At 42.1% G+C, this 13,349-nt stretch overlaps 1 non-coding gene across 1 annotated transcript; it reads left to right on the top strand.

Annotated features, from left to right (window-relative positions):
• The first annotated feature begins 12,901 nt into the window (after positions 1-12,901).
• TRNAS-CGA (transfer RNA serine (anticodon CGA)) lies at positions 12,902-12,983 on the top strand. The gene has a single exon. It is a non-coding gene; the product is annotated as a tRNA-Ser (tRNA).
• Positions 12,984-13,349: the final 366 nt, after the last annotated feature.

Below are 13,349 nucleotides of genomic sequence, written 5' to 3'. Positions count from 1 at the left end.
CTGAAGAAGATGGAGGCGGCGCTGGAGAGTTCTCACACAGCATTGGTGTCGCCCCCAGTGCTGTTTAAGTACTGGGGCCCGCCACCAGTGCTGTGAGAGAACTCATTTGCATACCGACGGAAAACGGAATTTTCTTGAGGCTATTCTGAAGTGTCAACGACAAAAAAATTTTTAATGGTAGAATCCCTTTAAAGAGGATGTCCAGAAAATACCTGTCTTTGAGGCTTCTCTCTTCAGTGCCCTGGTGTCTCCCACCTCTGTCCAGTCCCAAGGCTGATTGGTCTTATTGGTCAAGTGTGGCGGGAAGGAAGCCCTGAGGCACCGTTGGAGCTTACAGTGATGGGAGACACATTGGGACAGGTGAGTATTTTCTTTTTTCACCTTCCCAGCCTCTAGGGGGAAAAAAAACTGTATTTCTTGGAAACCCCATTACACCCTTCCCCTACAGGTGCGGGATGTGCTAGAACTATTTAGAACCTCTAGCTTCTTAATAATCCTTGGGCATGTTGCGAGGTCCTGGGCACCTAAACTCAAGAGTATACCAGTTAAGCACTGTCGTAGATGTCTGGTGTAGGTATAATAATTCAGGTGGACTAAGGTGTGCCCAGCATGTCCATCTCCACCCACTGTCTCAAAAAACGTCAAGCAACACACAGGAAATGAGATGCATGTAAAATGTGTTGGGTAAGATTCACTTTTATCCACTTTCCTGGTGCAGACCAGTTATTAAAGGGAACAACTAGAGAGTTAATATTACCTTAACCGATCTGGCCAACACTGGATGATGGACCTAAGGGAAACAGCTCCCAGCCCTGAGGAAGTGACCTGGGCGTCAGGGGTTGGTTTCTATCATGTGAACCGGGGGAAAGAGGGGGAGACCAAAACTAGGCCAGAACTCCTAGGTCCATCATCCAGTGTCTGCTGGATCAGATAAGGTATTCTTAATTCCCCTGACAACACCTCTAAATGTCGTCCTTTGAGTATTTGTGGACACTCATTCAGCTCAGTCAAGGCTGGAGGGAGGTTGGCTCTTTTGGGTGATTTTTTTCGTGATGGGGTACATTTTATTTAGAATTTTACCTCTTTGATGAAGTTGCCCCCTAACCTTGCCTCTTCCTATATAGATACACCAGTGACAATGCCCCCAGCCAGGCAAGGCCAGATCTACTAATGAAATTGCACTTCCAGTAAGGACCATAATCCCGTCTACATAGACTGATAAAAGGGAGGGATATAAAAGGATTATCCCTATGATCTTGATGATCTTTATTGACCCCCTCTGTTATAATCTGAATATAAGACAATAGACAATACCTTCCTGGGCCTAGGACAGACAGAACTACATTGATTGATTTATCCAATACAATACAATACAATATCTACCCAATTACCAGGCGGCCATATTTACAACTATTTAGATTTACAATGTAAATGTCATTGTGTGCTGTGTTAGATCTTGTACTTAGATTTCTATTAGTGGGTTACTTGTTGCAACCAGCTATGGAGCCATCATGTAGTCACAGAGTCACCGAAGCTATATAGAAAAGCTACAAAAGTGACTTAGGGGTTCAGGACCAGTTTGGAATACCTCCTGTCATCAGTGAGTCCCAGTGTAATGGCCCCTCAGTGCCCAATACAGTTAAATGGACCCCCTAGAGATCCCTCAGTGCTCCTACACTCTTGGGTGCGGCCATTGAGTATTGGTTCATTATTCACATGTTATTCGTCTCACTGAACCCATTTTTTCTCTGCTCCGAAGAAGGAACATGGAGTAGAAGAGAATGGAGGGTCACTGCTCACCTCCTGGCAGAGCTTGTGTGCCATAGACCTAAGGAGGTTTGTGGCCTACAAGTAGGAGAGTGGTAGAGCAGGAAGCCTATAGCTTCTTGCTCTAGCTGGGGTTCAGGACCAGTTTAGGATACATCTAGTCACCAGTTCAGCCAAACAGAAGTAACAACTGAGACATGAGAACCAAGGGGAACCAGCTGCATCCCACCTATGCCCATATGGACAATTTACCACAGAACGCACAAACAAGGGAATGACTGACTAGGGTGCATGTTGAGGGACATATTTAAGAGATAATGTTACCATGCTAAATCAATAATATAGACAGTCCAGGCTATTGGCATCATTACTGTATCGCTCGATCAATTGACAAACTTTGCTGATGACTCTCCCCGTGCCTTCTCCCTCATTCATTCATATTCATGTGGGAGCGGGGACAGAGGAGGGTTAAATTTTGGGGATTCTAATTATAGTACGGAAGGGTTTACGTTAGAAATTGTGATAGGCCTGTCTGAAAAGATGCGTCTTTAGTTTGCACTTGAAGCTGTAGAAATTGGGAGTTAATCTGATTGTCCGGGGTAGAGCATTCCAGAGAAGTGGTGCAGCTCGGGAGAAGTCTTGTATACGAGCGTGGGAGGTTCTGATAATAGAGGATGTAAGTGTTAGGTCATTGAGTGAGCGGAGAGCACGGGTTGGGCGGTAGACAGAGATGAGAGAGGAGATGTATGGAGGTGCGGCATTATGGAGAGCCTTGTGGATGAGAGTGTTAACTTAATATTTTATTCTATAATGAATAGGCAGCCAATGTAGTGACTGGCACAGACCGGAGGCATCGCTGTAGCGTCTAGCCTGGTAGATGAGCCTGGCTGCTGCATTCAGAATAGATTGTAGAGGGGAGAGTTTAGTGAGGGGAAGACCGATTAGTAAGGAGTTACAGTAATCAAGGCGAGAATGAATCAGAGAGACAATAAGTGTCTTTAGTGTATCTCTGGTGAGGAAAGGGCGTATTCTGGAGATGTTTTTGAGGTGGAGGTGACATGAACGTGCGAGTGATTCAATATGTGGGGTGAAGGAAAGGTCTGCGTCAAACATGACCCCGAGGCAGCGGGCCTACTGCCTAGGAGTTATAGTAAGGCCTGAGACTGCAATGGATATATCAGGGACAGATCTATTAGATAGTGGAAACAGTAGTAGTTCAGTCTTAGAGAGATTTAGTTTCAGATAGAGTGAGGACATGATATTAGAGACAGCAGAGAGACAGTCGCAGGTGTTCTGTATGAGTGCAGGGGTGATGTCACCGGAAGATGTGTATAATTGGGTGTTATCAGCATAAAGATGGTACCTGAAGCCAAATCTGGCAATGGTTTGTCCAATGGGGGCTGTGTAGAGAGAAAAGAGCAGGGGGCCTAGGACCGAGCCCTGAGGAACCCCAACAGCAAGGGAAAGAGGGGAGGAAACAGAGCCCGCAAATGATACACTGAAAGTGCAGTCTGAGAGATAAGAGGAGATCATTGGAGGATCATCTTTTATTCTGATGGATCGGTCTAACACTGGCTTTACTGGACAAGGTTCAGATAGAGAGTTATATACATAGGTATAGTTCAGAAGGTTTAGATTTAGATTTACGATGAAGTACTTTGTTACTTTTGCTTGGTTAACACGATATTGGTCATGGAAGACTTGGTTGGATTCTGCTCTTCCAGAGAGGTTCTCCATTCTGGCTCATAGAGTGAAGTCCCGAGTGATGAACCCATCCTTACGATCTCCATATTTCCTAGAGGCATATGGACATGGTTTGTCTTGACGATACTCATGGCAAGAAATATCTTTATATAATAATATTTTTATATGTCACCTGAAGACAAATCGTGTAGACGAGACAAAATGTTCCTTTAAATCTTACTTTGGATCCACGAGTAGCTCTTATCTAAATACCGTCTGCTAGTATTTTTGGGATGGTATCTGTTTTCTGTCGGTAAGCCATGACAAGGTTAGAAAAAGTTTATGACATTCCTAATAAGGTTCTCATTAGGATGATGTACATTTGCAACCGGACAAATTGGGATTACCAGAAATAGCCCCTGTACGTCAGTCTGATAGGACGACTGATACTTAACTTGTCCCCAGGTGAAGGTTAGGAGCCTCTGTAGCCGATAACACGTTGCTTTCTGTATTGTTGTCGGAGCCTATATCATCTGGGAGGACTGAAAATGGAGAGAACGGAGAAGAACCAGATGAAGAGGTCTGCAGAAGAAGAATGGCTCTTAAGAAGAGGTCCAAGATGATACCACTGATCAGTAAGCCCCAGGGTGCAGTCTACAGAACACACACATTAAAAATAAGGAATATGTTTTGTCAATGTCTTAATAAGATGAGCACTTGACCCTTCCATTTCTATATCTGACATTATGTATCATTATGTATCAAATAAGTTTTTGAGGACAACTTAGTCTCAAAGGAGCATTCTAGGGCTACCAAGTGATGACCTATCAATTGCAAAGTCCCAGAAAACCCCTTTAAAGAGGACCTGTCCCATATCAAAAAAGCCCAGTGACATACATCATGGTCACCCTGAGCATTTTCGTATTTTATTTATCCAAATCTGTTTAGCCATTCCACCGATATTAACCCTTTTACTGTTGATGCATTTTGGGGTCTACTACCTACTGTGGTTTCTCTTGGGGCAGGGTCTCTGCGTGCCATTGGGGTCTACTAGCTAATTTGGCGGTAAAACTGTAGTCTATCTGCGGACAGGGGTCTCTGTGTGCCGTATTACCACCCACTTGTCCAGTATACCCTAATCTGCATTAACAGTAAAAGGACTTATATCTTTGGAATGGCTGAACAGATTTGAACAAACAAAACACCAAAATGTTCAGGGTGACAGTGACAGGAGAATCACCCGATCAGGTTCTTCTTCTCTCTTCCAGGATGGAGATCAGTTACAAAGAGTGTCTCCCTTTCTGGAGGACCTGCCCTGTCCTGCATTATACAGACACATTGAACGTGAATGGTCACTCTGTAATATTTATTTCCCCCTATGGTGGCGCTATAGAGATATTGAATTGAACGGCGTCACCCTTATTTCTCCTGACTAGCCAGGAAGACCTTCCGTCACCTTCCCTAAGTCCAACTCTTTGCATTCTTTAATAGGAACCACTCCACTGATTCTGGTCCAGTTGGAATTTTTTTCACCATTTTTAAGCAATTAGTGCACCCAATATGCTAATTTGGCGCTCTACTGTCAGGTGGGTGGTCCATTTAGTGTCTACTCTAGCTCAGGACTGACAGTAGAGAGCCACATTAGCATATTGGTACTCAGGAACCGTGAGGGCTAGAGAAAAAATTCCAACTGTGCTGGAATCAGTGGATCGACCCCTATCAAACAAGGAAAAGAGTTGGGTTTGGTGGAGGTGGTGAAAGGTCCCCTTTAAGGCGTATAACTAATGTACCTCACATGGAGCCCATAGCCAAGATCCAGATAAGGAGACCTGCATATTAAATTTGGCCAGTCCTGCTCTCTGATTACAATGCAATGGCATCAGTCACAAACCTTCTGGGATTGGATTGCACAGAAGATTGGTCTGATAAGTAAAGTGTATGTCAACAGTGCAGTGTTGTACCTGGGTGTTACCTGCTGTGATAGAGGGGTTATCTACTGATCGCTAGCTCACAGGGTTTTCTTAGACCTTTATCTGCCCAGTAGGCGTGAAGCTGATAGTCACAAGTCCAGGTCTGGTTCTGTGTCTTTCCACAAGAAAGCTATCTAAATTTAAGATTTAGATACCACGTTTATCTACGTAAAATAAACCCTAGAGAAATAACAAGTGGAAGGCAACTAACTAGTTCTAGTGATCTATGGACATTGCCTGGATTTATAGCATGGCTGAAGACTCCTCGGAGATAGAAGTCTCGATGATAAATGATCAAGAAGTCCCAAAAAATATTACATAAAAATTACAGAACGGGCAACCATCTAAGCCAAAATGACCAATACAGTGATGCTAGATATACAAACTAGGCAGGATTCCGTTACTCGTTTGGGGATTCCGTCCCCCATTCCACTTGGAAAATACGGATGCAATTTTTGGGTGGACACCACATAGACCTTATAGTCTACGGTATCAGCTTTTTAGGTGGATTGGGTTTCTGTTTTTCCGAAGAACGGAAACCCAAATGCGGGTGTGAACCTAGAGTTAGATGTGAATTGGCCAAGTCCACCAATTGCAATGGGACTGGTTGACCATCAGTCACGTGTATGACCTTTGAGAGAAATAAAAATGGAGCAGATGAAATCCAACTGGTGTTCCTCATATTCATGAGAAGTCCACAAGCTCAGTCAAGATGAGAGTGCATGTGTACGGCAGAGTCAGGTAGCTGAAAGCTATCTAAAGTGTATGGCCGACACTTAGAAGATAGCAGACAAAAAATACCTATATAGTTGTCCAAGATTAAGCATTATATGGCCTGTCGTTAGGATAGGCCATAAATACCTGATTGGTGGGGAAGCTTATAGTCACCCACCCCTCCCCCCACGCAGTGTTCCTCTCCCACCACACAGTATTATATGCCCAGCAGTGTCCCCCACCACCACACAGTATTACATGCCCAGCAGAGTAAAATAATCGGAGGCCCAGGGAAGGTGAATAAAAATAACAAATGCTAATACTCACCTTGCTTCACCTTCTCTGGGCATCCTGGCTCCATCTGTCTTCAGTATCTTCGTCCATCTACCCGACGTCTCTGCTGAAGCCTGTAGTCCTCAGCTGTCACATGATGGTGCACTGATGTCATTACGCCGCTGCGCCCCATGTGACCGCTGGAGACTAATCACAGGCCTCAGTCACATGATGTAAGACGCTGGAGAGGACGCTGAGCCCAGGAGAGGTGAGTATATCTATTTATTATTTTAAGTCACCTCCCCTGAGCTAGTATCTATTGTGAAGAGGCCAGGCAGCATGCCGGGGCCCCTTTACAGTTACAATATACACAGCGGTCAGTTAACTAGACTAGACTGCTGTCATAGTGGTACCGGGCCCCAGACATCTCCAGCTGGCCACGGGCCTTGTACCTTGCTGGCCCTGGTTGCAGTTGCACTCCCTGCAACAATGATTGTTACGCCCCTGGCTATCCTTAAGAGAGATGATCTGCAACCAGATCCCCCTTTATATTAAGGGCATATGCCTATTGGCTTGGCTAAGCGTGCATATGTATGCGGGGTAGGAGTTGGGAGACTTTGTTAGGCCAAGTGTGCGATTGTTTTGATGAGAGGGGATTAAGACAATGCCTGACAATTCTTGTATCTTCTTACTTCTTGACAATAAAGGATTGGACATGGGCCATGAAGTAGTTGGTTGGACAAAAATCAGCAGGTCTGGACGTAACGTGAGGTGGTGCAGAAGGTGCAGTCATATCCCGGCCAAGAGACTTGGAAGACCCTTAAGGTGTCTCTTCACAATAGGAGGAAACCAGTACTATGTATGATCCATTATGCTTAGACCTGGGTCAGAGCTAAATGTTTCGCCTCTTTATATGGCCACCTTAAAATTTAGACTATGTAAGGCCCTTCTATTGCTCCAAGCAGTTGCGTCTACTTGATTGGGACTGGTAGAGGTCAATGGCTCCAAACATTGTCACTTATATGGAGAAATAATAGGCTATACAGTCTTATACAATGTATATTTTTCCAGACAGATCTTAGGGAAGGTATTACACTCCTATTGACCGCCATTGGATGGCTGCCTCTAGTCAATGTTGACAAACCCTGTCCGTAAGACCCATTAAGCATATGGGGTAGAGAGCTCAGGACTGGGTGGCCATGAGTTCCATCGTAAGATGAAGATGTTGAGATGGAGAAGGGTTTATATGCACACCATCGATATGATCTGTCATTAAAGTGCTATCAAAATGGCCAACAATCAACCCAACTATGGAGATGTCAAGATTTATTCAGATCCTTGAGATGTCCTCCAGATCTCGAGAGTCCTGTGATCTAATAATCTAATTATTCCTACGAGGAGTAAACATTTCCCATGAAGGATGAGCGCGCGGCCCCGGATGGTACGGGTTTATAAACAGTCTCGGACAATGTTAATGAACTTGTAAGTCGTGCCTGTTACTATTATTCTGATAATTTATGGACTCATTAGGGTCGGGCCTGGACCTCCAGTAATGGTGAAGGTTCATATTCCCTTCTCTGTCTTTTCATTCTTCTTGCTAAGAATTGTTTTTTGGGCAACAGCCCAATGGGTTTCAGTTGATGTCATTGCCGCTTGGTGACACCAGTAGAAGTCTACAATACCAAGGGAGTCACTCGCTATAATACAGGAGAGGTTGTAGAGTTCATTGCTATGGGCTGGTTGACATGTATCCTCAGCACCCAACTCCATCCATTGTGTCTTCCAATTCCAATGGCTACTGCAAACAGCTGATCAGTGGGGGAGTCTGGTGGCATATCCCACAGATCTGACCTTTATATCCTATCCTAAGAATAAGTCATCAGTGGACAACCCCTTTAAAGGAGTTATCTGTGCAGTCATAAAGCATACCTGTACATTCCCTACTCTGGTTAAAGGGGTTCTCCAGTTTTCAAAAAATATGGGCCAAATAACAGGATGAATCAATACAAAACCCTTCCTAATATATATCCTGTTTAAATTCAGCACTGTTTATCTGATTTATTTGCAGGTCAATCACTTCAGCTGTGACATTTCATTTGCTGGCTGCACTACCCCTCCCTGTTTGCAGTGCTGCCAGCAAATGTAACATCACAGCACCACATAACTGATATGGGAGTGATTTCTTTTTACTTGTGCTTTCATTTCAGAGAGGTTGGAGATGGGAAGGGTGCACAGAGAGTTATAGCAGGCAGATGGATCATGGGAAATGTAGTTTGTCCACAGAGTTACTGAATGTAAATAACAGCAAGTAAAATAAAGCCAAGCAAAGGGTGCACAAGGGGACAGTGAGGATTTAGCGGCATCTCATCTGTGACCCAGCTCAGAGCCAACCCAGGAATCTGTGATTCATCACAAATAGAACCTCGGAGGAAATTAGTATCGAAACATTCTCTGGGGAACCCTTTTTGCCTCATACAGGCCAATAATTTATCCTTGTGTAGGTTTCTCTTTTTTATGTTTCCATGTTTTCCAGTTTTGCATGCCACGTAATGCAAAATTGCAAAATCAAGGGTCCATTATAGAAGCACAACAACAAAAAAAACCCCCCATTTTTGGCATCACACTGAATGTCTACGGCTACATAAATATTTGCAGACTCTTTTTTGCAATACCGGACACAGCCATTACATAAGAGTGGCGCTGTTTCAAAAAATAAAGCAGACCATGTTTTTAAAACTTCCAAAATCCTTGAAGAGGAGAAGAAGAGGAGTTTGTGCTGGTGCTAAGACACATTTGCAGCACAGAAATCCAATCCTTTATACGGGATATGGTCTATATGTCTATTGTTAGACAGATTTCATCTTAGGTATACAATTATACCAACAGGGATGTGGAGTTGTAGTCGTAGTCATGAAGTCGGAGTCGGAACTAGTTTTTTGCAACATTGATTTTATAGAATGTTTAATATTGTATAATTAATTAGATTTATAATTTGTTACATATTTACTTTGATAGGAATTCAAACACTAGATTTTTTTTTATGAATTAGAGGATTTTTACTGTTTTGTCTGACAATGACTCCCAGCCATTGATGAAAGAGTCAGAGTCGGAGGAAGATAGAGGAGTCACAGTCCATGACTACTAGCCCAAAGGACACTTATGTATCAATATATGCTTGGCATATAAAACAGGAACTTTCCCATCTCCAAGCGTGAACAAAGCCGGGCTCTAATTTTATCCGGTACAACCAGAACCGGAGACTGAAAATGCCAAAAAGATCCAAAAACATCTCCAGGATGAATAAGGAGCAGAAGTGTTAAGGATTGGAGGCCGGTGACTCTGAGCAGTTTTGTGAAACCCCCTAGAAGCTTGGAGGTTAATAAACCACTTTCTTATCTATTTTAATGTTATCAAATTCCAAAGGAAAGAGCTCAGGGCTGGGAGTTTGCTTTCTCAACTTCCATATGCTGCAGCTTAGGAGCAGCAGACCCCGGCACCCTGCGAATATCTGGCCCCGCAGCGAAAGGTAGCGTGTGCTCTTTGTCTATTTCTATTCCAAATGGAAATTGTTTTATGGTTGTTTTAGAAAAATAATGAAATAGCGACTTTGGCAGTCGGGGAAAGGGAACCGTTTTGGTGGAGGGAAGGAAATGTCTTCTGTGGAGTTAGAAATAAATATTTAATAGGATTTAAATATTTAAAATAAATATTTAATCATTTAAAAAATATATATAAATTAAATAATAGAAAAAAAATGGAAAAAAAAATCCAACAAAATAAAAATTACCCTCTTATGAAATCTTTTTATTTAGCTCTGTAGATCTATATGTAATATATTACAATAACATTTATTTCTATTGTTACTTCTACTGCTAGTATAAGTTATGATACTGTGCTTACCCAGAATAAAATGTCTTCTTTTTCATGTAATAATAATTCTAATAATTTACAAGTCGCAGACAGGAAAGTGAGTTATTCTAATAATAATAATGATGTATAAGCAACGGACTGAAAAGTGAGATATATTATTATTATTATTATTATTATTATTATTATTATCAGACGGAAAACTGAGATATTCTAACAATAATAATATACAAGCCACTTATAAAAACTGAGCTATTCTATAATAATAATAATAATAATAATCGGACAAAAAACTGAAATATTCTAACCATAATAATGTACAAACCACAGATAAAAACTGAGCTATTATTATTATTATTATTATTATTATTAATAATAATAATAATAATAATAATAATAATAATAATAATAATAATGTACAAGCCATGAACAGAAAACAGAGAAATAATAATTATAATGTACAAGCCACAGCTAAAAAACTGAGATGTTCTTAAAATAATAATAATAATGTCGTACAAGCTCCGAGCCGAAAACGAAAACATTCTCGGGGCAACATGGTGGCTCAGTGGTTAGCAATGCAGCCTTGCAGTGCTGGAGTCCTGGGTTTGAATCCAACCAGGAACAAAATCTGCAACGAGTTTATATGTTCTCTCCGTGTTTGTGTGGATTTCCTCCTATTCTACAAAGACATACTAATAGGAAAAAATGTACATTGTGATCCCTATATGGGGCTCACAATCTACATAAATATATAGATATTCTCCTAATTATTAAAAGAAACTGTAATTCGATTTCTGACAATGAACTGCATTATCATTGCATTGAACATTTAATTTTATACATTTTGTTAGAATCTGAATTAATTTGATACATATTGAATTGCTTCATAATGTCTACATATAATGTAAAAGTATAATTTTGAATATGTCATTTTATAATTTAAGTCATTATATTCCATTTAATACGAGCAATATATTTTAATGACATGAAATAATAAATGAGAGAAAAAATTGTTTTTTGGGTAGGGCAAGAACAAAAGAACAAAGGATGTGTTATAGTAAGAGACAAGTAAAAGGAATACTCAAAAATTCTTCATGTGAAAGTTAGATTATATAGATTATGAGAGAATATATAAAAAAATAGATAGTAATGTAATAATAATAATAATAATAATAATAATAATATATAATAATAATAATAATCTTACTATTGTTATATTATTATTTTTTATTTCCATTTTATTTTTTTATCATTATTTAAAAATATACATTTTAAAATAAAACATAAAAAATACATTTAAATTTGTATTTTATTTTTATGCTTTTTTCTACATTTCTTTAGCTTGAAGGTGCAATAAATTAACAGCTCAGATATGATCATATGTTTTAAAATTTATCGTTGCATTCGCTTCCAAATTTTCCACCTATGGTAATATGTTGAGATGTGCTCAAATAGCCCAAAAATATCTAATGAATGAAAGCCTCAACCCACAGGACACATCGTAGCTGCTGATTATTTGTTCGTCTCTGTGGCTTTAGAGAAGAGAACAAACAATTTTTGGGGGAAGTTAATGCCGATATCAGGACCTGTCAAGTTACCAGTGAGGAAAGTTCAGGTGTCCTTCACCCCTCTGTGTATCTCTGGTTCAATATTTGTGAATTAACAAGTTGCCCCAGGGCCGGTTCCTGAACATTTAAATAATTTTTTATTTTTTTTACATTTGAAACTTTTGGTGGAATTTTTGTTGCCTGGAATATAATCGGTTAAATCTAGTTGAGACAATATGGGTTCCCTGTCGTCCTCAACAGCGGCACAATGTGGGGTATTTCTGCCCCTGTGTGCTGGTAGGACAGGCGGATATTTAATTAGCCAATCAAATGCGTGGCAGGCCCTATAAGAGGGCACAAGAACCTCCCCTCTGCGTGTTTTTTTCTGTCCTGTGTGGACAGAGGACAGGTGGGAGGACTTGTGTCCTCTTTGAGAAGCTCAGCAGGATCACTCACCTCCTGAGCGGTTGTTTTCTTCTTGTCACCTTCTGTGCCCTGCGGGGAGAAGGTCTTGTTAGCCATGTGTGGCTACCCCCCTCTATCCCCCCTGCCCCCCCTCTCCTCCGCTTCCCCTGCTCCTTGTGACTTACCTGACATTTTGGTGAGAGTTCGGGGACTCCGCATGCCGCCTCTGGTGGCTGCGCGGACTGCCGGCGGGTGGAACCACACTGTTGTGTATCCTGTTCCCCGCCGGCCGCTGTAAGCGCGCACTTCCGGTTTCGCCGGAAGTATCATAGCGCCATGGCAACGGCCTGGCGCTGGCGGCCGCTCACTCAGGGAAGATTCAGGCCTTATTAAAGGCCGGAAAAGACGGGGAGATGTGGGGGTAAGTGCCCGTGTTAAGGGCCTCTTGGTGGGGGGGAATGTATATCTTTGCAGACCCCTGATTACAGGGTTAGTTGTCTGGGCAGGTTGCCTCACCTGCTTTGATTGTGGCTCCGCCCACTTCCAGCCGGCCAGAATTAAGAGGCTGGCTGGCCTGGTGTCAGAGACCTTCCTGCAGTATCTGCTGAAGGCGTGCGATTGTGGTGTTCATTGATCTTGAACTCTTTTCCAGTTTGCAAACTTTATTGGGAACCGGCTGTGATGGCCGAGTGGTTAAGGTTTTGGACTCGAAATCCAATGGGGTCTCCCCGCACAGGTTCAGATCCTGTTCACAGCGCCAGCCCGGCTAGCTCAGTCGGTAGAGCATGAGACTCTTAATCTCAAGGTCGTGGGTTCGAGTCGCACGTTGGGCGCCAAGTCACCTCTCTGTCCGGTCTACTGGACCTGGTAAGATTTACCCTTTTTTTAAAAGCTGGTATGATGTCATGGTGACAGTGTTGCATGGTCTATTATCTCTCTCTGTAGGATATGTCATCCTCTACTACCCCTCCTGGGGATGGTAGGAGGAAAACCTCTTCCAAGAGGAAACATCTTTCCTGCTTCGATTGCGACACACCGCTCCCTGATGGTAGGTAGCGGCTTGAAAGGTTGTGCCCTGCGGGGTACTACTGGTCCTATAACTTGCCTATTTTCAGGCTATGAG

The sequence above is a fragment of the Leptodactylus fuscus genome, chromosome 3 (genome assembly GCF_031893055.1).
Source record: "Leptodactylus fuscus isolate aLepFus1 chromosome 3, aLepFus1.hap2, whole genome shotgun sequence".
NCBI classification, from domain to species: domain Eukaryota; kingdom Metazoa; phylum Chordata; class Amphibia; order Anura; family Leptodactylidae; genus Leptodactylus; species Leptodactylus fuscus.
The sequence above is the reverse complement of the archived record's forward strand: the minus strand, read 5'-3'. Positions and strand labels throughout refer to the sequence as shown.